Below are 25416 nucleotides of genomic sequence, written 5' to 3'. Positions count from 1 at the left end.
CGAATACTGGCAAGAATTCCCGCTACATTCGAAGGTGCTCCTTCCACTTCCAGCCTACTTGGTTGCTTCATTAGCCACGCAAACACTTCCTGAGGACCATACGTGTAATAACATCGCATCTTATCGGCTTAATTACACGATACTACTGAACTTAAGAGCGCTACAGGCATCCGGTTCCATGGTGTAATGGTTAGCACTCTATACTTTGAATCCAGCGATCCGAGTTCGAGTCTCGGTGGAACCTGACGCTGTGTTTTGCGTTCGTTTCTAGAAATGTGTACGAGCCGGTGGTTGGAATTGTATATGCAGAAGTTTAACTAGGATCATGAAATGCAAAATGTTAATAGCAGTCCACACGTGAATGGGGAGCGCTCCAAATGCTTATGCTTTTGCTACTAGGATTAACAACCGGACGTAAGGGGTTCAACTGCGAGAAGACGACCTCAGCTGTTCCTCCCCGCAGGAAAGACATCTCACCGTTTTGGGTGCTGCATGCGCATGCATTTACCAAACTTGCATGCGATGTACTAGTTCCTGGGGAACGAATAGAATCGTTGTACGTGCCAGTCTTTACGTATAGATATAAGTAAGAGGAGACGGCTTAATCCTGCCACGTAGGTTGCTTTCCATAAGACGCACCTGAGAGTCTCATGGGCCGGTGGCCCGACATGCAGTTTGTCCTGCTGCATGGCTTACTTTCAGAGACTCGCAAGTTTATCGTAGTGCTGGGTTGTCGCGAAAGTGAAAAGTAGGGCCTGTCAGGGATTTGAACCCGGGACCTCCTGCACCCAAAGCAGGAATCATACCCCTAGACCAACAGGCCGCACAAGTAAGCAAGTCTGCACCCCTCCACCTACTGAGCTCTTGCCGCACTTGCTAGTTGCAGCATCCTAGCTGGACCATATTCTCAAAGAGGTTTCTTAATCTGACACCTACAACATGCGCTGTGCTGAACACCAGTGTATGTGAATGCTGAAAGAGCTGCTTGAGTTGTGTGACAGTATTTCGACCGTGTGAAGTGCAAATGTTATCGTGACACGAACAATCCGCCCACTACGTAGCGTTCTGTGTCAGCACGCAGTTTTCGACAGTACTCTGTGTCCATAGCTGTTTTCATAGCTAGGCTGCTTCTAGCACGAAGCATCCGCCATACGAAAGTGGCTGTTTCGCGATTTTGATTACCTGATCCTTCGACATCATTTCATGTACGAATACTGGCAAGAATTCTCGCTACATTCGAAGGTGCTCCTTCCACTTCCAGCCTACTTAGTTGCTTCATTAGCCACGCAAACACTTCCTGAGGACCATACGTGTAATAACATCGCATCTTATCGGCTTAATTACATGATACCACTGAATTTAAGAGCGCTACAGGCATCCGGTTCCATGGTGTAACGGTTAGCACTCTGGACTTTGAATCCAGCGATCCGAGTTCGAGTCTCGGTGGAACCTGACGCTGTGTTTTGCGATCGTTTCTAGAAATGTGTACGAGCCGGTGGTTGGAATTGTATATGCAGAAATTTAACTAGGATCATGAAATGCAAAATGTTAATAGCAGTCCACACGTGAGTGGGGAGCGCTCCAAATGCTTATGCTTTTGCTACTAGGATTAATAACGAGACGTAAGGGGTTCAACTGCGAAAAGACGACCTCAGCTGTTCCTCCCCGCAGGAAAGACATCTCACCGTTTTGGGTGCTGCATGCGCATGCATTTACCAAACTTGCATGCGATGTACTAGTTCCTGGGGAACGAATAGAATCGTTGTACGTGCCCGTCTTTACGTATAGATATAAGTAAGCGGAGGCGGCTTAATCCTGCCACGTAGATTGCTTTCCATAAGACGCACCTGAGAGTCTCATGGGCCGGTGGCCCGACATGCAGTTTGTCCTGCTGCATGGCTTACTTTCAGAGACTCGCAAGTTTATCGTAGTGCTGGGTTGTCGCGAAAGTGAAAAGTAGAGCCTGTCCGGGATTTGAACCCGGGACCTCCTGCACCCAAAGCAGGAATCATACCCCTAGACCAACAGGCCGCACAAGTAAGCAAGTCTGCACCCCTCCACCTACTGAGATCTTGCCGCACTTGCTAGTTGCAGCATCCTAGCTGGACCATATTCTCAAAGAGGTTTCTTAATCTGACACCTACAACATGCGCTGTGCTGAACACCAGTGTATGTGAATGCTGAAAGAGCTGCTTGAGTTGTGTGACAGTATTTCGACCGTGTGAAGTGCAAATGTTATCGTGACACGAACACTCCGCCCACTACGTAGCGTTCTGTGTCAGCACGCAGTTTTCGACAGTACTCTGTGTCCATAGCTGTTTTCATAGCTAGGCTGCTTCCAGCACGAAGCATCCGCCATACGAAAGTGGCTGTTTCGCGATTTTGATAACCTGATCCTTCGACATCACTTCATGTACGAATACTGGCAAGAATTCCCGCTACATTCGAAGGTGCTCCTTCCACTTCCAGCCTACTTGGTTGCTTCATTAGCCACGCAAACACTTCCTGAGGACCATACGTGTAATAACATCGCATCTTATCGGCTTAATTACATGATACTACTGAACTTAAGAGCGCTACAGGCATCCGGTTCCATGGTGTAATGGTTAGCACTCTATACTTTGAATCCAGCGATCCGAGTTCGAGTCTCGGTGGAACCTGACGCTGTGTTTTGCGTTCGTTTCTAGAAATGTGTACGAGCCGGTGGTTGGAATTGTATATGCAGAAGTTTAACTAGGATCATGAAATGCAAAATGTTAATAGCAGTCCACACGTGAATGGGGAGCGCTCCAAATGCTTATGCTTTTGCTACTAGGATTAACAACCGGACGTAAGGGGTTCAACTGCGAGAAGACGACCTCAGCTGTTCCTCCCCGCAGGAAAGACATCTCACCGTTTTGGGTGCTGCATGCGCATGCATTTACCAAACTTGCATGCGATGTACTAGTTCCTGGGGAACGAATAGAATCGTTGTACGTGCCAGTCTTTACGTATAGATATAAGTAAGAGGAGACGGCTTAATCCTGCCACGTAGGTTGCTTTCCATAAGACGCACCTGAGAGTCTCATGGGCCGGTGGCCCGACATGCAGTTTGTCCTGCTGCATGGCTTACTTTCAGAGACTCGCAAGTTTATCGTAGTGCTGGGTTGTCGCGAAAGTGAAAAGTAGGGCCTGTCAGGGATTTGAACCCGGGACCTCCTGCACCCAAAGCAGGAATCATACCCCTAGACCAACAGGCCGCACAAGTAAGCAAGTCTGCACCCCTCCACCTACTGAGATCTTGCCGCACTTGCTAGTTGCAGCATCCTAGCTGGACCATATTCTCAAAGAGGTTTCTTAATCTGACACCTACAACATGCGCTGTGCTGAACACCAGTGTATGTGAATGCTGAAAGAGCTGCTTGAGTTGTGTGACAGTATTTCGACCGTGTGAAGTGCAAATGTTATCGTGACACGAACAATCCGCCCACTACGTAGCGTTCTGTGTCAGCACGCAGTTTTCGACAGTACTCTGTGTCCATAGCTGTTTTCATAGCTAGGCTGCTTCTAGCACGAAGCATCCGCCATACGAAAGTGGCTGTTTCGCGATTTTGATTACCTGATCCTTCGACATCATTTCATGTACGAATACTGGCAAGAATTCTCGCTACATTCGAAGGTGCTCCTTCCACTTCCAGCCTACTTAGTTGCTTCATTAGCCACGCAAACACTTCCTGAGGACCATACGTGTAATAACATCGCATCTTATCGGCTTAATTACATGATACCACTGAATTTAAGAGCGCTACAGGCATCCGGTTCCATGGTGTAATGGTTAGCACTCTGGACTTTGAATCCAGCGATCCGAGTTCCAGTCTCGGTGGAACCTGACGCTGTGTTTTGCGATCGTTTCTAGAAATGTGTACGAGCCGGTGGTTGGAATTGTATATGCAGAAATTTAACTAGGATCCTGAAATGCAAAATGTTAATAGCAGTCCACACGTGAGTGGGGAGCGCTCCAAATGCTTATGCTTTTGCTACTAGGATTAATAACGAGACGTAAGGGGTTCAACTGCGAAAAGACGACCTCAGCTGTTCCTCCCCGCAGGAAAGACATCTCACCGTTTTGGGTGCTGCATGCGCATGCATTTACCAAACTTGCATGCGATGTACTAGTTCCTGGGGAACGAACAGAATCGTTGTACGTGCCAGTCTTTACGCATAGATATAAGTAAGCGGAGACGGCTTAATCCTGCCACGTAGATTGCTTTCCATAAGACGCACCTGAGAGTCTCATGGGCCGGTGGCCCGACATGCAGTTTGTCCTGCTGCATGGCTTACTTTCAGAGACTCGCAAGTTTATCGTAGTGCTGGGTTGTCGCGAAAGTGAAAAGTAGGGCCTGTCCGGGATTTGAACCCGGGACCTCCTGCACCCAAAGCAGGAATCATACCCCTAGACCAACTGGCCGCACAAGTAAGCAAGTCTGCACCCCTCCACCTACGGAGATCTTGCCGCACTTGCTAGTTGCAGCATCCTAGCTGGACCATATTCTCAAAGAGGTTTCTTAATCTGACACCTACAACATGCGCTGTGCTGAACACCAGTGTATGTGAATGCTGAAAGAGCTGCTTGAGTTGTGTGACAGTATTTCGACCGTGTGAAGTGCAAATGTTATCGTGACACGAACAATCCGCCCACTACGTAGCGTTCTGTGTCAGCACGCAGTTTTCGACAGTACTCTGTGTCCATAGCTGTTTTCATAGCTAGGCTGCTTCCAGCACGAAGCATCCACCATACGAAAGTGGCTGTTTCGCGATTTTGATTACCTGATCCTTCGACATCACTTCATGTACGAATACTGGCAAGAATTCTCGCTACATTCGAAGGTGCTCCTTCCAATTCCAGCCTACTTGGTTGCTTCATTAGCCACGCAAACACTTCCTGAGGACCATACGTGTAATAACAGCGCAGCTTATCGGCTTAATTACATGATACCACTGAATTTAAGAGCGCTACAGGCATCCGGTTCCATGGTGTAATGGTTAGCACTCTGGACTTTGAATCCAGCGACCCGAGTTCGAGTCTCGGTGGAACCTGACGCTGTGTTTTGCGATCGTTTCTAGAAATGTGTACGAGCCGGTGGTTGGAATTGTATATGCAGAAATTTAACTAGGATCCTGAAATGCAAAATGTTAATAGCATTCCTCACGTGAGTGGGGAGCGCTCCAAATGCTTATGCTTTTGCTACTAGGATTAATAACGAGACGTAAGGGGTTCAACTGCGAGAAGACGACCTCAGCTGTTCCTCCCCGCAGGAAAGACATCTCACCGTTTTGGGTGCTGCATGCGCATGCATTTACCAAACTTGCATGCGATGTACTAGTTCCTGGGGAACGAATAGAATCGTTGTACGTGCCAGTCTTTACGTATAGATATAAGTAACCGGAGACGGCTTAATCCTGCCACGTAGGTTGCTTTCCATAAGACGCACCTGAGAGTCTCATGGGCCGGTGGCCCGACATGCAGTTTGTCCTGCTGCATGGCTTACTTTCAGAGACTCGCAAGTTTATCGTAGTGCTGGGTTGTCGCGAAAGTGAAAAGTAGAGCCTGTCCGGGATTTGAACCCGGGACCTCCTGCACCCAAAGCAGGAATCATACCCCTAGACCAACAGGCCGCACAAGTAAGCAAGTCTGCACCCCTCCACCTACTGAGATCTTGCCGCACTTGCTAGTTGCAGCATCCTAGCTGGACCATATTCTCAAAGAGGTTTCTTAATCTGACACCTACAACATGCGCTGTGCTGAACACCAGTGTATGTGAATGCTGAAAGAGCTGCTTGAGTTGTGTGACAGTATTTCGACCGTGTGAAGTGCAAATGTTATCGTGACACGAACAATCCGCCCACTACGTAGCGTTCTGTGTCAGCACGCAGTTTTCGACAGTACTCTGTGTCCATAGCTGTTTTCATAGCTAGGCTGCTTCTAGCACGAAGCATCCGCCATACGAAAGTGGCTGTTCCGCGATTTTGATTACCTGATCCTTCGACATCACTTCATGTACGAATACTGGCAAGAATTCTCGCTACATTCGAAGGTGCTCCTTCCACTTCCAGCCTACTTGGTTGCTTCATTAGCCACGCAAACACTTCCTGAGGACCATACGTGTAATAACATCGCATCTTATCGGCTTAATTACATGATACCACTGAATTTAAGAGCGCTACAGGCATCCGGTTCCATGGGGTAATGGGTAGCACTCTGGACTTTGAATCCAGCGATCCGAGTTCGAGTCTCGGTGGAACCTGACGCTCTGTTTTGCGATCGTTTCTAGAAATGTGTACGAGCCGGTGGTTGGAATTGTATATGCAGAAATTTAACTAGGATCATGAAATGCAAAATGTTAATAGCAGTCCACACGTGAGTGGGGAGCGCTCCAAATGCTTATGCTTTTGCTACTAGGATTAATAACGAGACGTAAGGGGTTCAACTGCGAAAAGACGACCTCAGCTGTTCCTCCCCGCAGGAAAGACATCTCACCGTTTTGGGTGCTGCATGCGCATGCATTTACCAAACTTGCATGCGATGTACTAGTTCCTGGGGAACGAATAGAATCGTTGTACGTGCCAGTCTTTACGTATAGATATAAGTAAGCGGAGACGGCTTAATCCTGCCACGTAGATTGCTTTCCATAAGACGCACCTGAGAGTCTCATGGGCCGGTGGCCCGACATGCAGTTTGTCCTGCTGCATGGCTTACTTTCAGAGACTCGCAAGTTTATCGTAGTGCTGGGTTGTCGCGAAAGTGAAAAGTAGGGACAGTCCGGGATTTGAACCCGGGACCTCCTGCACCCAAAGCAGGAATCATACCCCTAGACCAACAGGCCGCACAAGTAAGCAAGTCTGCACCCCTCCACCTACTGAGATCTTGCCGCACTTGCTAGTTGCAGCATCCTAGCTGGACCATATTCTCAAAGAGGTTTCTTAATCTGACACCTACAACATGCGCTGTGCTGAACACCAGTGTATGTGAATGCTGAAAGAGCTGCTTGAGTTGTGTGACAGTATTTCGACCGTGTGAAGTGCAAATGTTATCGTGACACGAACAATCCGCCCACTACGTAGCGTTCTGTGTCAGCACGCAGTTTTCGACAGTACTCTGTGTCCATAGCTGTTTTCATAGCTAGGCTGCTTCCAGCACGAAGCATCCACCATACGAAAGTGGCTGTTTCGCGATTTTGATTACCTGATCCTTCGACATCACTTCATGTACGAATACTGGCAAGAATTCTCGCTACATTCGAAGGTGCTCCTTCCACTTCCAGCCTACTTGGTTGCTTCATTAGCCACGCAAACACTTCCTGAGGACCATACGTGTAATAACATCGCATCTTATCGGCTTAATTACATGATACCACTGAATTTAAGAGCGCTACAGGCATCCGGTTCCATGGTGTAATGGTTAGCACTCTGGACTTTGAATCCAGCGATCCGAGTTCGAGTCTCGGTGGAACCGGACGCTGTGTTTTGCGATCGTTTCTAGAAATGTGTACGAGCCGGTGGTTGGAATTGTATATGCAGAAATTTAACTAGGATCCTGAAATGCAAAATGTTAATAGCATTCCTCACGTGAGTGGGGAGCGCTCCAAATGCTTATGCTTTTGCTACTAGGATTAATAACGAGACGTAAGGGGTTCAACTGCGAGAAGACGACCTCAGCTGTTCCTCCCCGCAGGAAAGACATCTCACCGTTTTGGGTGCTGCATGCGCATGCATTTACCAAACTTGCATGCGATGTACTAGTTCCTGGGGAACGAATAGAATCGTTGTACGTGCCAGTCTTTACGTATAGATATAAGTAAGCGGAGACGGCTTAATCCTGCCACGTAGATTGCTTTCCATAAGACGCACCTGAGAGTCTCATGGGCCGGTGGCCCGACATGCAGTTTGTCCCGCTGCATGGCTTACTTTCAGAGACTCGCAAGTTTATCGTAGTGCTGGGTTGTCGCGAAAGTGAAAAGTAGGGCCTGTCCGGGATTTGAACACGGGACCTCCTGCACCCAAAGCAGGAATCATACCCCTAGACCAACAGGCCGCACAAGTAAGCAAGTCTGCACCCCGCCACCTACTGAGATCTTGCCGCACTTGCTAGTTGCAGCATCCTAGCTGGACCATATTCTCAAAGAGGTTTCTTAATCTGACACCTACAACATGCGCTGTGCTGAACACCAGTGTATGTGAATGCTGAAAGAGCTGCTTGAGTTGTGTGACAGTATTTCGACCGTGTGAAGTGCAAATGTTATCGTGACACGAACAATCCGCCCACTACGTAGCGTTCTGTGTCAGCACGCAGTTTTCGACAGTACTCTGTGTCCATAGCTGTTTTCATAGCTAGGCTGCTTCCAGCACGAAGCATCCACCATACGAAAGTGGCTGTTTCGCGATTTTGATTACCTGATCCTTCGACATCACTTCATGTACGAATACTGGCAAGAATTCTCGCTACATTCGAAGGTGCTCCTTCCAATTCCAGCCTACTTGGTTGCTTCATTAGCCACGCAAACACTTCCTGAGGACCATACGTGTAATAACAGCGCAGCTTATCGGCTTAATTACATGATACCACTGAATTTAAGAGCGCTACAGGCATCCGGTTCCATGGTGTAATGGTTAGCACTCTGGACTTTGAATCCAGCGATCCGAGTTCGAGTCTCGGTGGAACCTGACGCTGTGTTTTGCGATCGTTTCTAGAAATGTGTACGAGCCGGTGGTTGGAATTGTATATGCAGAAATTTAACTAGGATCCTGAAATGCAAAATGTTAATAGCATTCCTCACGTGAGTGGGGAGCGCTCCAAATGCTTATGCTTTTGCTACTAGGATTAATAACGAGACGTAAGGGGTTCAACTGCGAGAAGACGACCTCAGCTGTTCCTCCCCGCAGGAAAGACATCTCACCGTTTTGGGTGCTGCATGCGCATGCATTTACCAAACTTGCATGCGATGTACTAGTTCCTGGGGAACGAATAGAATCGTTGTACGTGCCAGTCTTTACGTATAGATATAAGTAACCGGAGACAGCTTAATCCTGCCACGTAGATTGCTTTCCATAAGACGCACCTGAGAGTCTCATGGGCCGGTGGCCCGACATGCAGTTTGTCCTGCTGCATGGCTTACTTTCAGAGACTCGCAAGTTTATCGTAGTGCTGGGTTGTCGCGAAAGTGAAAAGTAGAGCCTGTCCGGGATTTGAACCCGGGACCTCCTGCACCCAAAGCAGGAATCATACCGCTAGACCAACAGGCCGCACAAGTAAGCAAGTCTGCACCCCTCCACCTACTGAGATCTTGCCGCACTTGCTAGTTGCAGCATCCTAGCTGGACCATATTCTCAAAGAGGTTTCTTAATCTGACACCTACAACATGCGCTGTGCTGAACACCAGTGTATGTGAATGCTGAAAGAGCTGCTTGAGTTGTGTGACAGTATTTCGACCGTGTGAAGTGCAAATGTTATCGTGACACGAACAATCCGCCCACTACGTAGCGTTCTGTGTCAGCACGCAGTTTTCGACAGTACTCTGTGTCCATAGCTGTTTTCATAGCTAGGCTGCTTCTAGCACGAAGCATCCGCCATACGAAAGTGGCTGTTCCGCGATTTTGATTACCTGATCCTTCGACATCACTTCATGTACGAATACTGGCAAGAATTCTCGCTACATTCGAAGGTGCTCCTTCCACTTCCAGCCTACTTGGTTGCTTCATTAGCCACGCAAACACTTCCTGAGGACCATACGTGTAATAACATCGCATCTTATCGGCTTAATTACATGATACCACTGAATTTAAGAGCGCTACAGGCATCCGGTTCCATGGGGTAATGGGTAGCACTCTGGACTTTGAATCCAGCGATCCGAGTTCGAGTCTCGGTGGAACCTGACGCTCTGTTTTGCGATCGTTTCTAGAAATGTGTACGAGCCGGTGGTTGGAATTGTATATGCAGAAATTTAACTAGGATCATGAAATGCAAAATGTTAATAGCAGTCCACACGTGAGTGGGGAGCGCTCCAAATGCTTATGCTTTTGCTACTAGGATTAATAACGAGACGTAAGGGGTTCAACTGCGAAAAGACGACCTCAGCTGTTCCTCCCCGCAGGAAAGACATCTCACCGTTTTGGGTGCTGCATGCGCATGCATTTACCAAACTTGCATGCGATGTACTAGTTCCTGGGGAACGAATAGAATCGTTGTACGTGCCAGTCTTTACGTATAGATATAAGTAACCGGAGACAGCTTAATCCTGCCACGTAGATTGCTTTCCATAAGACGCACCTGAGAGTCTCATGGGCCGGTGGCCCGACATGCAGTTTGTCCTGCTGCATGGCTTACTTTCAGAGACTCGCAAGTTTATCGTAGTGCTGGGTTGTCGCGAAAGTGAAAAGTAGAGCCTGTCCGGGATTTGAACCCGGGACCTCCTGCACCCAAAGCAGGAATCATACCGCTAGACCAACAGGCCGCACAAGTAAGCAAGTCTGCACCCCTCCACCTACTGAGATCTTGCCGCACTTGCTAGTTGCAGCATCCTAGCTGGACCATATTCTCAAAGAGGTTTCTTAATCTGACACCTACAACATGCGCTGTGCTGAACACCAGTGTATGTGAATGCTGAAAGAGCTGCTTGAGTTGTGTGACAGTATTTCGACCGTGTGAAGTGCAAATGTTATCGTGACACGAACAATCCGCCCACTACGTAGCGTTCTGTGTCAGCACGCAGTTTTCGACAGTACTCTGTGTCCATAGCTGTTTTCATAGCTAGGCTGCTTCTAGCACGAAGCATCCGCCATACGAAAGTGGCTGTTCCGCGATTTTGATTACCTGATCCTTCGACATCACTTCATGTACGAATACTGGCAAGAATTCTCGCTACATTCGAAGGTGCTCCTTCCACTTCCAGCCTACTTGGTTGCTTCATTAGCCACGCAAACACTTCCTGAGGACCATACGTGTAATAACATCGCATCTTATCGGCTTAATTACATGATACCACTGAATTTAAGAGCGCTACAGGCATCCGGTTCCATGGGGTAATGGGTAGCACTCTGGACTTTGAATCCAGCGATCCGAGTTCGAGTCTCGGTGGAACCTGACGCTCTGTTTTGCGATCGTTTCTAGAAATGTGTACGAGCCGGTGGTTGGAATTGTATATGCAGAAATTTAACTAGGATCATGAAATGCAAAATGTTAATAGCAGTCCACACGTGAGTGGGGAGCGCTCCAAATGCTTATGCTTTTGCTACTAGGATTAATAACGAGACGTAAGGGGTTCAACTGCGAAAAGACGACCTCAGCTGTTCCTCCCCGCAGGAAAGACATCTCACCGTTTTGGGTGCTGCATGCGCATGCATTTACCAAACTTGCATGCGATGTACTAGTTCCTGGGGAACGAATAGAATCGTTGTACGTGCCAGTCTTTACGTATAGATATAAGTAAGCGGAGACGGCTTAATCCTGCCACGTAGATTGCTTTCCATAAGACGCACCTGAGAGTCTCATGGGCCGGTGGCCCGACATGCAGTTTGTCCTGCTGCATGGCTTACTTTCAGAGACTCGCAAGTTTATCGTAGTGCTGGGTTGTCGCGAAAGTGAAAAGTAGGGCCTGTCCGGGATTTGAACCCGGGACCTCCTGCACCCAAAGCAGGAATCATACCCCTTTTTTTTTTTTTTTTTTTTTTTTTAGTGGACCGGTGGGGGCTCGGAGGGCAAAGTGGGCAGGGGTCGAAACCTGAGGCCTGGCCACAGTGTCCCCCGCACCACCACCGAGCCTGTGGTGCTTAGGGAAGTGGGAGAAACAGGAATCAACAGTAGTGGAAGGCGTTGTTATTTATTTATTTGCATGTGTTTTTGTAATATTCACTAATAGCATGAAATTATGGGAACACATATGCGAAAGATAAAAGAAATATAAATTCTAGATAAAGAAAAAGAAAGGAAAAAGGAAGAGCAAAAAGAAATAAAATCCGCGCAATCTGCGACGCGCTCTCCCATCCGCGGAGGTCAGAAGTAGAATAGATCGTAGGCGGTTGAAACTCAGACACCGCCGGGGGAGGAGGGGAGGGTGCCCTCTGTGCCAGGCACCCCCCAACTCAGTGGAGGTCTAACAAGGACCGCTAGAAGATAGTTAGCAAATAATGTTCGGTAACGTGGCGTGTTTTCGAGAGCTGCATGGGCTGTTCGTAAATAGGTCCAGAAGTCGAGGCGGGATTTAGGTCCTTCATTAAAGAGATAAGCGACCGCCCACCCTTTGACCCACGTAATAGCATGACATTTGGCGGCGGGAAAATGTCGGTCCTCCGGGTATAGAAACATTCGAGGCTCGACTGTGTCTGGTGGCACCCGGAGATAGCAGGCAATGATTTGCTGCACGAAGCGCCATACATCTTGCGATGAGGCGCATGTCAGACGGTGTTCATCAGTGTCCAGTTGCTGGCAAAGGAGACAAAGAGGGGATTCTGACAAGCCAATGTTGTGCAGGCGCTGCTTCGTGGCAAATTTCCTGTTGACTATGTGATACCACAGCGCCCGGACGTTCGTAGGGAGGAAGGGCTGGTGGACGGTAGTCCACACTATGGGCCACTGGATGGAGGGGTGTTTGGTCTCCATCACATTCCGGGGAACACAGCGCAGCAACAGGCTGTAAAAATCCTTAGTCCTAGGTGGGCGTGTATCTGGGAGACTGGTATGTATATAACTGTAGTCGACGAAAAAGGTCGAAAGATGGGACAAATGAGGCACGATATGGCCGACAGACACTGGTGGTGAGGTGGAAGCTGGTAGGAGGACCTCAAGCAAGCTGCGTGTTAGAGATGTACCCTGGCCCATCCACTGTTTTCTCATGGTACTCATGTACAAGGCTGCAGATCGCATACGGACATTGACGAGCCCGACGCCACCATACCGTGTGGGCAGGGTAAGTGTCTCATAACGGACTTTAAACATTGAACCAGCCGTGAGGTAATAGCCAAAAGCCGCCTGAAGGTTGCGCCCAATTGCAGTTGGCAGAGGGAGAACTTGCGCGATGTGAACCAATTTTGATGCCACATAAAGATTAATAAACGCAACCCTTTGAAGTGTGTCCTGGCGGCGCAAGAGGTTCTGGCGGACGTCGTTGCGGATGACGTGTAACAGGCGACGGAAATTCGTTGCCGCCGTGCGTGTGACCGTGGGGGTAAAGGTAATGCCCAGGTACCGGAAAGTCCGCACAAGCGGCAGTGGTGCCACTCCACCCTCCTGGAGGCCTCGTCCAATGTGCATTGCAGAAGATTTGGCGACATTCATGGCACTGCCAGCGGCAGCCCCATAACGGGTAATCAAGTCGAGGACATCCCGAATCTCAGAGCCGGAGCGAATGAGGAGGAGGAGGTCATCAGCATATGCCCGACAGCGAAAAGTGCGTTGGCGTAGGGTGAGGCCAGAAAGCTTGGTCGTCAAGGCCCCAATAAGGGGCTCAAGGGCAATAGCATACAGGAGGGTAGAGAGGGGGCACCCCTGCCGTATCGAACGGCAGATAGGTACCGGCCCTGCTATACGTCCATTGACTTGGACACGTGAACTGGCACTGTCGTAAAGACGCCGGATGACGTCGAGAAACGGAGGGGGGATGCCCATTCGGGCTGCCACCGAAAACAGGAAAAGATGACGCACTTTATCGAAGGCGCTGTCGAAGTCTATAGCGACGACCGCTGCCCGGAGCCTGCAGGCCGCCGCTATCGCAATTAAGTCGCGGCATTCCCCTGTGGCAGTCTGTATGTTAATCTGTCCGCCAGGCGTCGTTTGTTCTGGCGAGAGGATATGAGGGAGTGTAGTTCGGAGCCGCATTGCCAGTAAGCGCGCGAAAATCTTGTAATCGGCATTGAGGAGGGTGAGCGGTCTGTAACTCGTGACCATCGAACCACGGGCTGGTTTGTGGACTGGTATAATGATGCCCTCAGCAAAGGCGGGTGGGATTGCTTGGTCAGATGTTATCAGTTCTTGATACATAGTCGTCCACCGTGGGGCCATGAGGTCCCGAAAGGTACGGTAAAACTCAATCGGTAAGCCGTCAATGCCGGGCGATCTGTTGACTGCACCTTTGGCGATTGCGTTGTTGACTTCGTCTAGCGTGACCGCCACTGTCAAAGCATCCGCCTCCGTGTGGGGGAGGGTGCGCGTGACGTAATTCAAAATGGAGTCGTCTGCTGCAGTTTCAGAGTCGTCATCACTATAAGTACGACGGTAGTGCTCGACGAATGCGCGGACGATGTCATTCTGAGTGGTCTCCTGCGTTCCATGAGGCGTTGTCAAAGTGCTGATGATCTGCCGACGACGCCTTCGGTTGTCGGACACTATATCATGCATGGATGGAATTTCTAAATCCGCGTGATCGTGGCGCCGCGTCCGTATCACGACCCCTTGCAATTTCCGGCGTGCCAGCGCAATTATCTTCGCCTTAGTTCCTTGCCGTTCCAACTGGTTGTCCGGGGTTGGCGGTTGAGCATCCAGATCTCGGAGAATCGCGTAATAGAAGTCAACAGTGATGCGATGCCAGTCGGCCATGTCCTTCCCGTATCTCATCAGTGTCCTCCGGATCGCCGGCTTGGCGCAGTCCAACCACCATGTCAATGTCGAGCGGTAGCGGGGAAGGCGTCGTTCGCAGGCTGTCCACGTGTCAGTGACTTGTTGGCGACACGCCTGGTCATGCAAGTGTGAGGTATTGAGTTTCCATGGCGCACGGCTGCGCCATACTGATTGCGGCGGAAGGAGGACCGTACAGATGTAAGCGCAATGGTCGGAAAAGGCCAGCGGCCAGCGCTCGGCGCCCCGTATCGCAGATCTAAGAGTTTGTGAGACATATATCCTGTCTAGTCGGCTTGCGGAATGACTTGTAAGAAAGGTATGGCCAGAAAGGTCGCCGTGTTGTACTTCCCAGGTATCGTGAAGCAGGAGGTCTCGCACCACTATACGTAGCTCCTGGCATGTAGTATAGTGGGGAATCTGATCTTTAGGATGCAGAACGCTGTTAAAGTCACCTCCTAGTAGGCAATGGTCATAACGCCCTAAAAACAGGGGAGCGATTTCCTCGGAATAAAACTGGGCTCTTTCATGCCGTCGTTCGGTGCCTGAGGGAGCGTAGACATTAATGATGCGTGTCCCCATGGCAGTGAGTGCCATGCCCCGAGTTGATGGAAGGAAGGCGACATCGGTTACAGAAATCCCGTGGCGGACGTAGATGGCCACCCCGCGGCCCATAGGATCACTCGCGGAGGCGTGGGCGGTATAGCCATTAATATCCGGGAGACTAGCCAAGTGAACTTCCTGCAGAAGGGCGAAATCAATATCCGAAGCCCAGAACATCTCCTGCATAAGGCGGATTTTCACCCTGGAACGGATGTTGTTGGTGTTGATGGTTGCTATCCGGTAGGCCTGGTGTCGGATTGCTGGTGGCTGGTCCACTCCGCCGTCCGCGCAAGGGTGTGGGCGTCGCAGCGGAACGTTATCCCGCTGGGCCGCAGGGGAGTCTGGGGAGAGTATGATTAGTGGTGCGGCCGTGACGGCGCAGGGTCCCGTAACGGCTCCTGCTCCGTGACCTCCTCCTCGTGCCACGCCGTGGAAGCGGAAACTGGTGTATCGTCCATTTTGTCTTCAGAAGATGTTGTAATTGTGCGTGGTGTTGTGTCGCCTGTGAGACGTTCATGATTTAGTTCAGCGTCAGCACGGGGCGCAGGCACACCGATAGATGTCTCCGCGCTCATGACGTCTTCGTCAGCAGTAGCGGGTTCTGAGGCTTCGTGCTGGTCGACGGGTACGTCCTCCTCGACTTGCAACGTCTCCTCTTGGCCGGAAACGGTGCGACGTCTTCGCTTGCGACGTTTCGGGGGACGTTGTTTCCTTGTGCGACCCTCCGTGTCCGACGACGGAAGGGAGTCACGTCGTTCTGGCAGAAAGGCCGCTGTAGGAACGATGAGCGAGTCGATCTCCATCGTGTTTCCGAGATCAGGGTCAGCGTCTGGTTGCGTCGGCATCTTCGGAGCGGCGTCAATGGCCGGCCGAGGCGGCGGGTCGTCCGAGGCGCTCTCCGTCAGTGTCTGGTCGGGCTCGTTGGTGGCGTCGTTTGTGGTGACAGGGCGACGTTGCAAAGTGGTAGGAGAAGCCAGAGCAGCGGCATAGGTCACCGGTAGCACTGTAGGTTGCGACGTGGGTGGTTTTTCGGCAGCTGGAAGTTGCGTAATACGCCGTTGTAGGCATTCGGATCTAAGGTGGCCTTCTTTGCCGCACCCGGAACAGGTCCGAGGCTGGCCATCGTATATAATTATGGCACGGCATCCGCCGATCTGTAAGTAGGACGGGACGTGGCTTCGGAGATCTATGGTGACCTGTCGGACCCCGTTTAGGACAGGATACGTCCGAAACTGTGTCCACTTCTCCGCAGTGTGGCCGTGGACTGTGCCGTATGGGCGTAGTGCCGCGACGACTTCCTCAGCTGGAAGTTCGAATGGCAATTCGAAAATGCGTATCGTTCGCATACCTAAGCCTGCGTGGTCGACGGTTACCTCTCCCACATTGCCATCAGCGTGACAGAAGCGGAGCCCCTGTTTGGTCTCACGTAGTATGCGTTCGCACGCCGCGTCGTTAATGATTTTCACATAGACCGTGCTGCTCACGATGGACAAATGTATGCCTATAATATCGGTCGCCGGGATCTTCACTTCCTCTCGCAGAAAACGCTCCACCTCAAGTGCTTTGGGTCGGGCATAATCGTTGCAGAAAGTAAATCTTAGTGTTGATTTACGGTAACGGTTCGCCATGGATCGTACAAGGTAAGCCGGCACTTAAGCAACGGCCGTCGGAAAGTAAACAAGGCGAGCTCGCGCGCCGCACGAAGTCAACACGTACGCGTCTGCTCTGTTGCCCTGCCGAAGGCAGACTGTACCCCTAGACCAACAGGCCGCACAAGTAAGCAAGTCTGCACGCCGCCACCTACTGAGATCTTGCCGCACTTGCTAGTTGCAGCATCCTAGCTGGACCATATTCTCAAAGAGGTTTCTTAATCTGACACCTACAACATGCGCTGTGCTGAACACCAGTGTACGTGAATGCTGAAAGAGCTGCTTGAGTTGTGTGACAGTATTTCGACCGTGTGAAGTGCAAATGTTATCGTGACACGAACAATCCGCCCACTACGTAGCGTTCTGTGTCAGCACGCAGTTTTCGACAGTACTCTGTGTCCATAGCTGTTTTCATAGCTAGGCTGCTTCCAGCACGAAGCATCCGCCATACGAAAGTGGCTGTTTCGCGATTTTGATTACCTGATCCTTCGACATCACTTCATGTACGAATACTGGCAAGAATTCTCGCTACATTCGAAGGTGCTCCTTCCACTTCCAGCCTACTTGGTTGCTTCATTAGCCACGCAAACACTTCCTGAGGAGCCGGCCGCGGTGGTCTAGCGGTTCTGGCGCTGCAGTCCGGAACCGCGGGACTGCTACGGTCGCAGGTTCGAATCCTGCCTCGGGCATGGGTGTGTGTGATGTCCTTAGGTTAGTTAGGTTTAAGTAGTTCTAAGTTCTAGGGGACTTATGACCTAAGATGTTGAGTCCCATAGTGCTCAGAGCCATTTGAACTTCCTGAGGACCATACGTGTAATAACATCGCATCTTATCGGCTTAATTACATGATACCACTGAATTTAAGAGCGCTACAGGCATACGGTTCCATGGTGAAGTTCCGCTTTAGACGCCGTGCAGTGTGGACGTGCCTAGTCTTCCGCTCCGCCGTAGCGTTACGTATAGTGGACTATCGTTTTTGTTTACGTGTTGTGTTGCAACTTCTGTGAGTGTTTCTCCGTCGTTGTTTCGTACCTTGTGTTTTTTTTCTGTCCTTATTTCAGTGTTTTTTTTTGTGTAGCGGTTTCGACCGCATATTTTGACAATGTCGTCCCAGGTTATTCCTCGTCAGGCTACAGTTAGTTTTGCTTTTGACAAGTCAACCCGCCATGTGCAACCTAGTTCTCTTGAGATTCATGATTGGTTGGTAGATACCTTTGGTGTTCATTCGGATCAGGTGCACACTGCTTATTTTGATACCGAACTGTATGTTATCTTTGTTAAGTTTATGGACCCACTTCAGGTTGATAAAATTCTTTCTATATACGGTCATCAAGTTCTCTTTCGGCATCGGGATGATTCTGTAAGTACCGTGCTGCTTTCCAATGCTTCCATTACGTACACCAGTGTTCGTGTTTGCAACCTTCCACCGGAGGTGGATAATGTCTATCTTAAGGAGGGTCTACAGCAGTATGGTGATGTAAAGAGCATTCGCCTTGAACGCTGGTCAAGCCAACATCGCCTGCAATGTTACAGTGGTATTCGTTCAGTCGAAATGCACGTTAAGCAGAATATTCCATCTCACCTGCAGATCGGTGGATATCGTGTCCATGTAACATATAGTGGTCAGGTTGGCACCTGTTTTTTGTGCAATGAAAGTGGTCACGTGCGTACCGACTGTCCGCGGAGAGTTTTTGTTTTAAAAAATTCTCTCGAACAGCGTCGCAAGTTAACGGTCGCTGACCTCGTTGCAGGTGGTTCTGCTCTTGGTGTAGCACAGTCCAATGGTAGTAGCGCCCCGCCACAGGTTTTGCGCACCCCTGACACAGAATTTCCTCCTTTGCGTGCTAAATCTGATGTTGTTCCGTCTGTCCCTCATGTGGGTGTGCCACTTTTGAATAATAAGAGGCGTCGCCCACACGATGGAAATAGTACGGATGAGGATCTCCCGGAGATGCCCCAGTCCGAGCGACCGGCATCCTCCGAGCCACTGTGTACTGTAGCTGCTCCCTGCCCTCCTGAGGTAGCGGTTCCGGTGGCGGCTGCTGGCGCCCCTCCGGCCTCCGACGCAGCTTCTCTCGAGTCGGGTCGTCGGTCGGGCCTGTTGGCGCCGTCTTCCGAACCGACTTCGATGTCACAACAAGTGGAGCCGCGACAACTTCCTGCTTCGCTGCCCCATACCTCTGCCAGCGGAGCTGCTCCGCTTCCTTCCAACTCTGCGGCCTCGCACCTTCCTGCTCACGTTTCGCCTCCGTGCAGTCCATGTTTGCCGGAAGCTAGTGCAGGTGTTGACCATTCCGTTTTGTCGGATGTTTCCCCCGCGACCCCGGATCCCGCATGTGGACCGGCGCGGGTGGTGTCGGATACAGAACTTGACCCTCCTACGTCACCGGCGGCTGAAGCTTCCTTGCCCGTCACCCGACGCAAGTTACGCGTTCAGCCGAACGTTAATGCTGTTCGTAAAAAACCGAAACGTAAGGGATCCGCGGAACGGGGTAGCAGTCCCCCTCCCTCGGATGCCTCCGTCACCCCTGCTATGGACTGTGACGCTGGTGCGTCGGTGTAGGTGATTTGTTTTCTCGCTTTTCTCTCTATGGTTCAAGCATACACCTTTCTTACCTTAAATGTTAACCGTATTGAGTCCGACGTTCGCATTGCCTCTTTGCGGCAGTTTATTTACGACGCCTGTGCGGACGTAGTGTTTTTGCAGGAAGTGTTGTTTTCTGATCTCTCTCTACCTGGATTTCAAACTGTTTTTAATGTCGCACCGGAATATTCAACAGGAACTGCTCTTTTCTTTCGAGAGGGCATTCCTATTACTGACATTGAATTCCTTGACTCTGGCCGTGGGATTGGTTGTCGTCTTTTTGATCTCCGCCTCGTTGTTTTGTATGCCCCCTCTGGTTCGGGTCGCACTGTGGCTCGGTCGCGCTTTTATAAAGAAGAGCTTATTTATCTTTTGCGCCAGAGTCCTCGGAGTCTCCTGCTCGGAGGCGATTTTAATTGTGTTTTACGCCCTGAAGACCAGTCCCCCAATTTCAATTATTGCCGTGATTTACATGACTTAGTTCGTACGATGCATATGCGAGATGTTTGGGAACACAAATATCCAACCCTGGTGAAATATACGTTTTTTACCGCGTCCTCATGCAATAGACTCGACAGATTCTATTTATCTGATTTTTTATGTGATAAAATTCTTTCTGTCGATGTTATTCCTACTAGTTTTTCTGACCATTGTGCTTTTACTGCAACTGTAAATCTTAGTCACCAACCTGCAAAACTTTATCGTTCCCAGTGGATGTTAAATGTTTCCCACCTTGCCGACAGCGCTATGGATGATGTTATAAGTGGCGTGTGGGAGCGATGTCTTCGCTCTGTCCCGCGATACCCCTCCTTGCTGGTTTGGTGGACTGCGTTTGCCAAGCCCAAGATTCGTCAGACTTTGATTTTTTACTGTGCTGCAAGGGCGCGTGATTTTAAGAACACGTATGAATTTTACTACTCTGTCCCGCGTGAACTATATGACGCGGCGGGTACCTCTCCTCTGCGGATCCATGATGTTCGTCGTATTAAAGCCAAGCTCTTGAGCCTTAAACGACGACAGATGGATGGTCTGCGAGTTAAGTCGAAACCTCACTCCCTTGTTGAAGGTGAACTGACATCCTTGTACCACCTGCTACGGCATCACACTCGTCGTCGTCGCTCCTTCATCTCTTCTCTTACGGTGGATGATGGGCGACAGCTTATTGCACAGGAGGAAATGGTTCGTGCTCTTCATCAGTATTACACTAGTCTATATTCTGCCGATGATTCTGGTGAGTCTCTTTCGGATGATGTCTTTGGGGATCTAACTGCGACGATCGCGCCTGACGCGAACGGCGAATTTCTCCGGGAGTTCCAGGTAGATGATGTTTTCGATTTTATTGCTCGCTCTCCGTCCAGTAAATCGCCGGGTCCAGACGGCCTGCCTAAAGAATTTTATCTCCGTTTTTGGCCTCTTTTGGGTGGCATTTTTACGCAGATTTTAAATGAGATTGTCAGGGGGATGGATGTGCCTGCCGATTTTAAAGTAGGGAAAATTGTTTTAATTCCAAAGTCCTCTGGTCGTTTATCTGCTGCCAATCTTCGTCCGCTCACATTGCTGAATTTTGACTACAAGACAGCTGCTAGAGCGCTCAATAGCCGGTTGTCTTCTCTGCTTCGGGGTGTGATTGGTGCACATCAATGTTGTTTTCATGATAGATCTATTCTGACACCAGTAGCCGAATATCGGGATGTTGTCTCGGTTGCGGCGGTTACAAACGTACATTGTGCCTTTGCCTTCCTTGATTTTTATAAGGCTTTTGATCACGTCAGTCATGTGTTTTTAGATCGTGTTTTAGGTACAATAGGTTTTAACGCTTCATCACGTGGTGTTCTTGGCAATTTGTATAGGGGAATAACAGCTCGGGTGTCAGTCAATGGGCAGCTGACGCCGCCCATTGCTATCCGCCGCGGAGTGCCTCAGGGTAGTCCGCTGTCTATGTCTTTATTCTTATTGTCCCTGGAACCGCTGCTTCGGACTATTGCTCTCAAGCTTCAGGGTATGTCCCTCTCTGGTGGGAAGCTCTCGGTTAAGGCATATGCGGATGATGTCGTTGTTCTCCTCCGTCAACGTGATGATATCCCGTTGTTGAAAGGGGCAGTTGATGCATACTGTCGTGTCTCTGGAGCGCGTCTCAATCAGGGTAAATGTAAGTTCCTTGATATTCGAGGATTTCGCGATGCTGACGTCCCTTGGGCCACTGTTGTCGATCGCCATACGTCCTTGGGGATTATCATTGATCGGTGTCCTCTAAAAATGGCGGCTCTCAATTGGAAATCTGTCACCGAGAAGATACAGGGGGCTCTGATGGTCCATGAGCAGCGCTCTGCTACCATTTTGCAAAAAGTCAGAATTTTAGACACCTACGTTCTATGTAAAGCTTATTATGTTGCTCAGCTGTTCCCACTGCCCATGATGGTGGCGAAAAGGTTGCGCCAATTGTCTAGCAGGTTTATATGGAAGGGCCATCTACTCAAGTTACGTTACGAGGTAATGACGAAACCGCGTATCTCCGGAGGCTTGGGCCTCTCTGACATTACTCGCAAGGCGTCTGCTTTGTACGTCCGCCGAACGACTCTAATTGTTACGCAAGAAGTGATTTCAATTGCATCCAGGCTTTTTACTGTTGTGCGTCCGGCGAGCCTTGCTCCACCTGTCGATGTCGGACGCCTAAATTTTAAGTTGAAACACATTCGGGAATTTTACATTGCGGTGAGTTACCTCGGTGACGTCTTCTTGCGGCGACCGGTGCCAACGACCAAGGGCTTGATTGCCCGCTGGGAGGGGCTGGCCGGTCCCAATCCAATAGAACTGGCGTCTCCATCTGTGTCCTGGAGGAACGTCTGGAAGAATGTTAGTTTGCCGATCCACTCTATGGCCGTGGCGTCCACGTGGTATAGTGTAAAAAATAATTTGGTTCCCACCAATGTACGACTGCACCGTATTGGTCTTTCTGACACGGACACCTGTACTCGGTGTGGTCTCGTGGATACCCTTGAACATCGATTCACCTGCTGTGGGCACCTTGCTAATTGGCGTTGGCTCAGGAAACAACTTGCTTTTGTCACTAGGTCTGCTGAAGCCGCTTATACTATTGACATCATCGTCCGGCCCGATTATTCCTTTTTTCCGCGAACGAAGCTCCATACCGTCATGTGGTTGATTGGCCATTTCGTACATTTTGTCAACAGTTATCATGAAGAGGATGGCCACCTAGCGTTTCGGCAGTACATGCTTACTGCTTACTGGCAGCGCTTGCGATTGCCAGGCCTCCGAGATGATTTTGCCAATATGCTTAGCCTGACATTTGAAAGAGAGGGTGTTGGCTAAGGTCAACTGTGTGAGCCATTTTCTTTTATACTGTTTCTGGATTTGCCGCCTTTATGTATGTTTCTCCTCTACACCATGACTGAAGTTTTCGTGTTTTAATCTTTATTTCAGTAAGCAGTCTACATTATATAGTCACGTTTTAGGATTTTAATTTCAGTAGTGTACTTCTTTTGAAGTGGCTGTGTTGTGGATGTTCCTTAATATTTTTTTCCATAGATATATTTGTTAGAGGAATAATAATTACGCATTCATTTGCTCATAATGAGCTGAGACTGAATTGCAGGCATTAAAATATAAAAAAAAAGAAAAAAAAAGTGGCTAGAATACCTGGCTTTCACCCAGGAGGCCCGGGTTCGATTCCTGGTACCGGAACCGAATTTAAAAAAAAAAAAGCGATCCGAGTTCGAGTCTCGGTGGAACCTGACGCTGTGTTTTGCGATCGTTTCTAGAAATGTGTACGAGGCGGTGGTTGGAATTGTATATGCAGAAATTTAACTAGGATCATGAAATGCAAAATGTTAATAGCAGTCCACACGTGAATGGGGAGCGCTCCAAACGCCACGCAAACACTTCCTGAGGACCATACGTGTAATAACATCGCATCTTATCGGCTTAATTACATGATACCACTGAATTTAAGAGCGCTACAGGCATCCGGTTCCATGGTGTAATGGTTAGCACTCTGGACTTTGAATCCAGCGATCCGCGTTCGAGTCTCGGTGGAACCTGACGCTGTGTTTTGCGATCGTTTCTAGAAATGTGTACGAGGCGGTGGTTGGAATTGCATATGCAGAAATTTAACTAGGATCATGAAATGCAAAGTGTTAATAGCAGTCCACACGTGAGTGGGGAGCGCTCCAAATGCTTATGCTTTTGCTACTAGGATTAATAACGGGACGTAAGGGGTTCAACTGCGAGTAGACGACCTCAGCTGTTCCTCCCCGCAGGAAAGACATCTCACCGTTTTGGGTGCTGCATGCGCATGCATTTACCAAACTTGCATGCGATGTACTAGTTCCTGGGGAACGAATAGAATCGTTGTACGTGCCAGTCTTTACGTATAGATATAAGTAAGCGGAGACGGCATAATCCTGCCACGTAGATTGCTTTTCATAAGACGCACCTGAGAGTCTCATGGGCCGGTGGCCCGACATGCAGTTTGTCCTGCTGCGTGGCTTACTTTCAGAGACTCGGAAGTATATCGTAGTGCTGGGTTGTCGCGAAAGTGAAAAGTAGGGCCTGTCCGGGATTTGAACACGGGACCTCCTGCACCCAAAGCAGGAATCATACCCCTAGACCAACAGGGCGCACAAGTAAGCAAGTCTGCACCCCGCCACCTACTGAGATCTTGCCGCACTTGCTAGTTGCAGCATCCTAGCTGGACCATATTCTCAAAGAGGTTTCTTAATCTGACACCTACAACATGCGCTGTGCTGAACACCAGTGTATGTGAATGCTGAAAGAGCTGCTTGAGTTGTGTGACAGTATTTCGACCGTGTGAAGTGCAAATGTTATCGTGACACGAACAATCCGCCCACTACGTAGCGTTCTGTGTCAGCACGCAGTTTTCGACAGTACTCTGTGTCCATAGCTGTTTTCATAGCTAGGCTGCTTCCAGCACAAAGCATCCGCCATACGAAAGTGTCTGTTTCGCGATTTTGATTACCTGATCCTTCGACATCACTTCATGTACGACTAATGGCAAGAATTCTCGCTACATTCGGAGGTGCTCCTTCCACTTCCAGCCTACTTGGTTGCTTCATTAGCCACGCAAACACTTCCTGAGGACCATACGTGTAATAACATCGCATCTTATCGGCTTAATTACACGATACCACTGAATTTAAGAGCGCTACAGGCATCCGGTTCCATGGTGTAATGGTTAGCACTCTGGACTTTAAATCCAGCGATCCGAGTTCGAGTCTCGGTGGAACCTGACGCTGTGTTTTGCGATCGTTTCTAGAAATGTGTACGAGCCGGTGGTTGGAATTGTATATGCAGAAATTTAACTAGGATCATGAGATGCAAAATGTTAATAGCAGTCCACACGTGAATGGGGAGCGCTCCAAATGCTTATGCTTTTGCTACTAGGATTAATAACGGGACGCAAGGGGTTCAACTGCGAGTAGACGACCTCAGCTGTTCCTCCCCGCAGTAAAGACATCTCACCGTTTTGGGTGCTGCATGCGCATGCATTTACCAAACTTGCATGCGATGTACTAGTTCCTGGGGAACGAATAGAATCGTTGTACGTGCCAGTCTTTACGTATAGATATAAGTAAGCGGAGACGGCATAATCCTGCCACGTAGATTGCTTTCCATAAGACGCACCTGAGAGTCTCATGGGCCGGTGGCCCGACATGCAGTTTGTCCTGCTGCGTGGCTTACTTTCAGAGACTCGGAAGTTTATCGTAGTGCTGGGTTGTCGCGAAAGTGAAAAGTAGGGCCTGTCCGGGATTTGAACACGGGACCTCCTGCACCCAAAGCAGGAATCATACCCCTAGACCAACAGGGCGCACAAGTAAGCAAGTCTGCACCCCGCCACCTACTGAGATCTTGCCGCACTTGCTAGTTGCAGCATCCTAGCTGGACCATATTCTCAAAGAGGTTTCTTAATCTGACACCTACAACATGCGCTGTGCTGAACACCAGTGTATGTGAATGCTGAA

The 25416-nt window shown here is 49.6% G+C and overlaps 18 non-coding genes across 18 annotated transcripts; 9 read left to right on the top strand and 9 right to left on the bottom strand.

The window, feature by feature from the left end:
* Positions 1-751: 751 nt before the first annotated feature.
* Positions 752-823, bottom strand: Trnap-ugg. The gene has a single exon. It is a non-coding gene; the product is annotated as a tRNA-Pro (tRNA).
* Positions 824-1380: 557 nt separating this feature from the next.
* On the top strand, positions 1381-1452 carry Trnaq-uug. The gene has a single exon. It is a non-coding gene; the product is annotated as a tRNA-Gln (tRNA).
* Positions 1453-1959: 507 nt separating this feature from the next.
* On the bottom strand, positions 1960-2031 carry Trnap-ugg. The gene has a single exon. It is a non-coding gene; the product is annotated as a tRNA-Pro (tRNA).
* A 1136-nt stretch (positions 2032-3167) lies between these two features.
* Trnap-ugg lies at positions 3168-3239 on the bottom strand. Its single transcript has one exon. It is a non-coding gene; the product is annotated as a tRNA-Pro (tRNA).
* A 557-nt stretch (positions 3240-3796) lies between these two features.
* Positions 3797-3868, top strand: Trnaq-uug. The gene has a single exon. It is a non-coding gene; the product is annotated as a tRNA-Gln (tRNA).
* Positions 3869-4375: 507 nt separating this feature from the next.
* Positions 4376-4447, bottom strand: Trnap-ugg. Its single transcript has one exon. It is a non-coding gene; the product is annotated as a tRNA-Pro (tRNA).
* Positions 4448-5004: 557 nt separating this feature from the next.
* On the top strand, positions 5005-5076 carry Trnaq-uug. The gene has a single exon. It is a non-coding gene; the product is annotated as a tRNA-Gln (tRNA).
* A 507-nt stretch (positions 5077-5583) lies between these two features.
* Positions 5584-5655, bottom strand: Trnap-ugg. The gene has a single exon. It is a non-coding gene; the product is annotated as a tRNA-Pro (tRNA).
* A 557-nt stretch (positions 5656-6212) lies between these two features.
* On the top strand, positions 6213-6284 carry Trnaq-uug. Its single transcript has one exon. It is a non-coding gene; the product is annotated as a tRNA-Gln (tRNA).
* A 507-nt stretch (positions 6285-6791) lies between these two features.
* Trnap-ugg lies at positions 6792-6863 on the bottom strand. The gene has a single exon. It is a non-coding gene; the product is annotated as a tRNA-Pro (tRNA).
* Positions 6864-7420: 557 nt separating this feature from the next.
* On the top strand, positions 7421-7492 carry Trnaq-uug. Its single transcript has one exon. It is a non-coding gene; the product is annotated as a tRNA-Gln (tRNA).
* A 507-nt stretch (positions 7493-7999) lies between these two features.
* Positions 8000-8071, bottom strand: Trnap-ugg. The gene has a single exon. It is a non-coding gene; the product is annotated as a tRNA-Pro (tRNA).
* Positions 8072-8628: 557 nt separating this feature from the next.
* On the top strand, positions 8629-8700 carry Trnaq-uug. Its single transcript has one exon. It is a non-coding gene; the product is annotated as a tRNA-Gln (tRNA).
* Positions 8701-9207: 507 nt separating this feature from the next.
* Positions 9208-9279, bottom strand: Trnap-ugg. Its single transcript has one exon. It is a non-coding gene; the product is annotated as a tRNA-Pro (tRNA).
* A 557-nt stretch (positions 9280-9836) lies between these two features.
* Positions 9837-9908, top strand: Trnaq-uug. The gene has a single exon. It is a non-coding gene; the product is annotated as a tRNA-Gln (tRNA).
* A 507-nt stretch (positions 9909-10415) lies between these two features.
* On the bottom strand, positions 10416-10487 carry Trnap-ugg. Its single transcript has one exon. It is a non-coding gene; the product is annotated as a tRNA-Pro (tRNA).
* A 557-nt stretch (positions 10488-11044) lies between these two features.
* On the top strand, positions 11045-11116 carry Trnaq-uug. Its single transcript has one exon. It is a non-coding gene; the product is annotated as a tRNA-Gln (tRNA).
* Positions 11117-23403: 12287 nt separating this feature from the next.
* On the top strand, positions 23404-23475 carry Trnaq-uug. Its single transcript has one exon. It is a non-coding gene; the product is annotated as a tRNA-Gln (tRNA).
* Positions 23476-25416: the final 1941 nt, after the last annotated feature.

The sequence above is a fragment of the Schistocerca americana genome, chromosome 2, assembly GCF_021461395.2.
Source record: "Schistocerca americana isolate TAMUIC-IGC-003095 chromosome 2, iqSchAmer2.1, whole genome shotgun sequence".
Lineage (NCBI taxonomy): Eukaryota > Metazoa > Arthropoda > Insecta > Orthoptera > Acrididae > Schistocerca > Schistocerca americana.
Note: the sequence above shows the minus strand (reverse complement) of the source record. Positions and strands in the feature narration are given on the sequence as shown.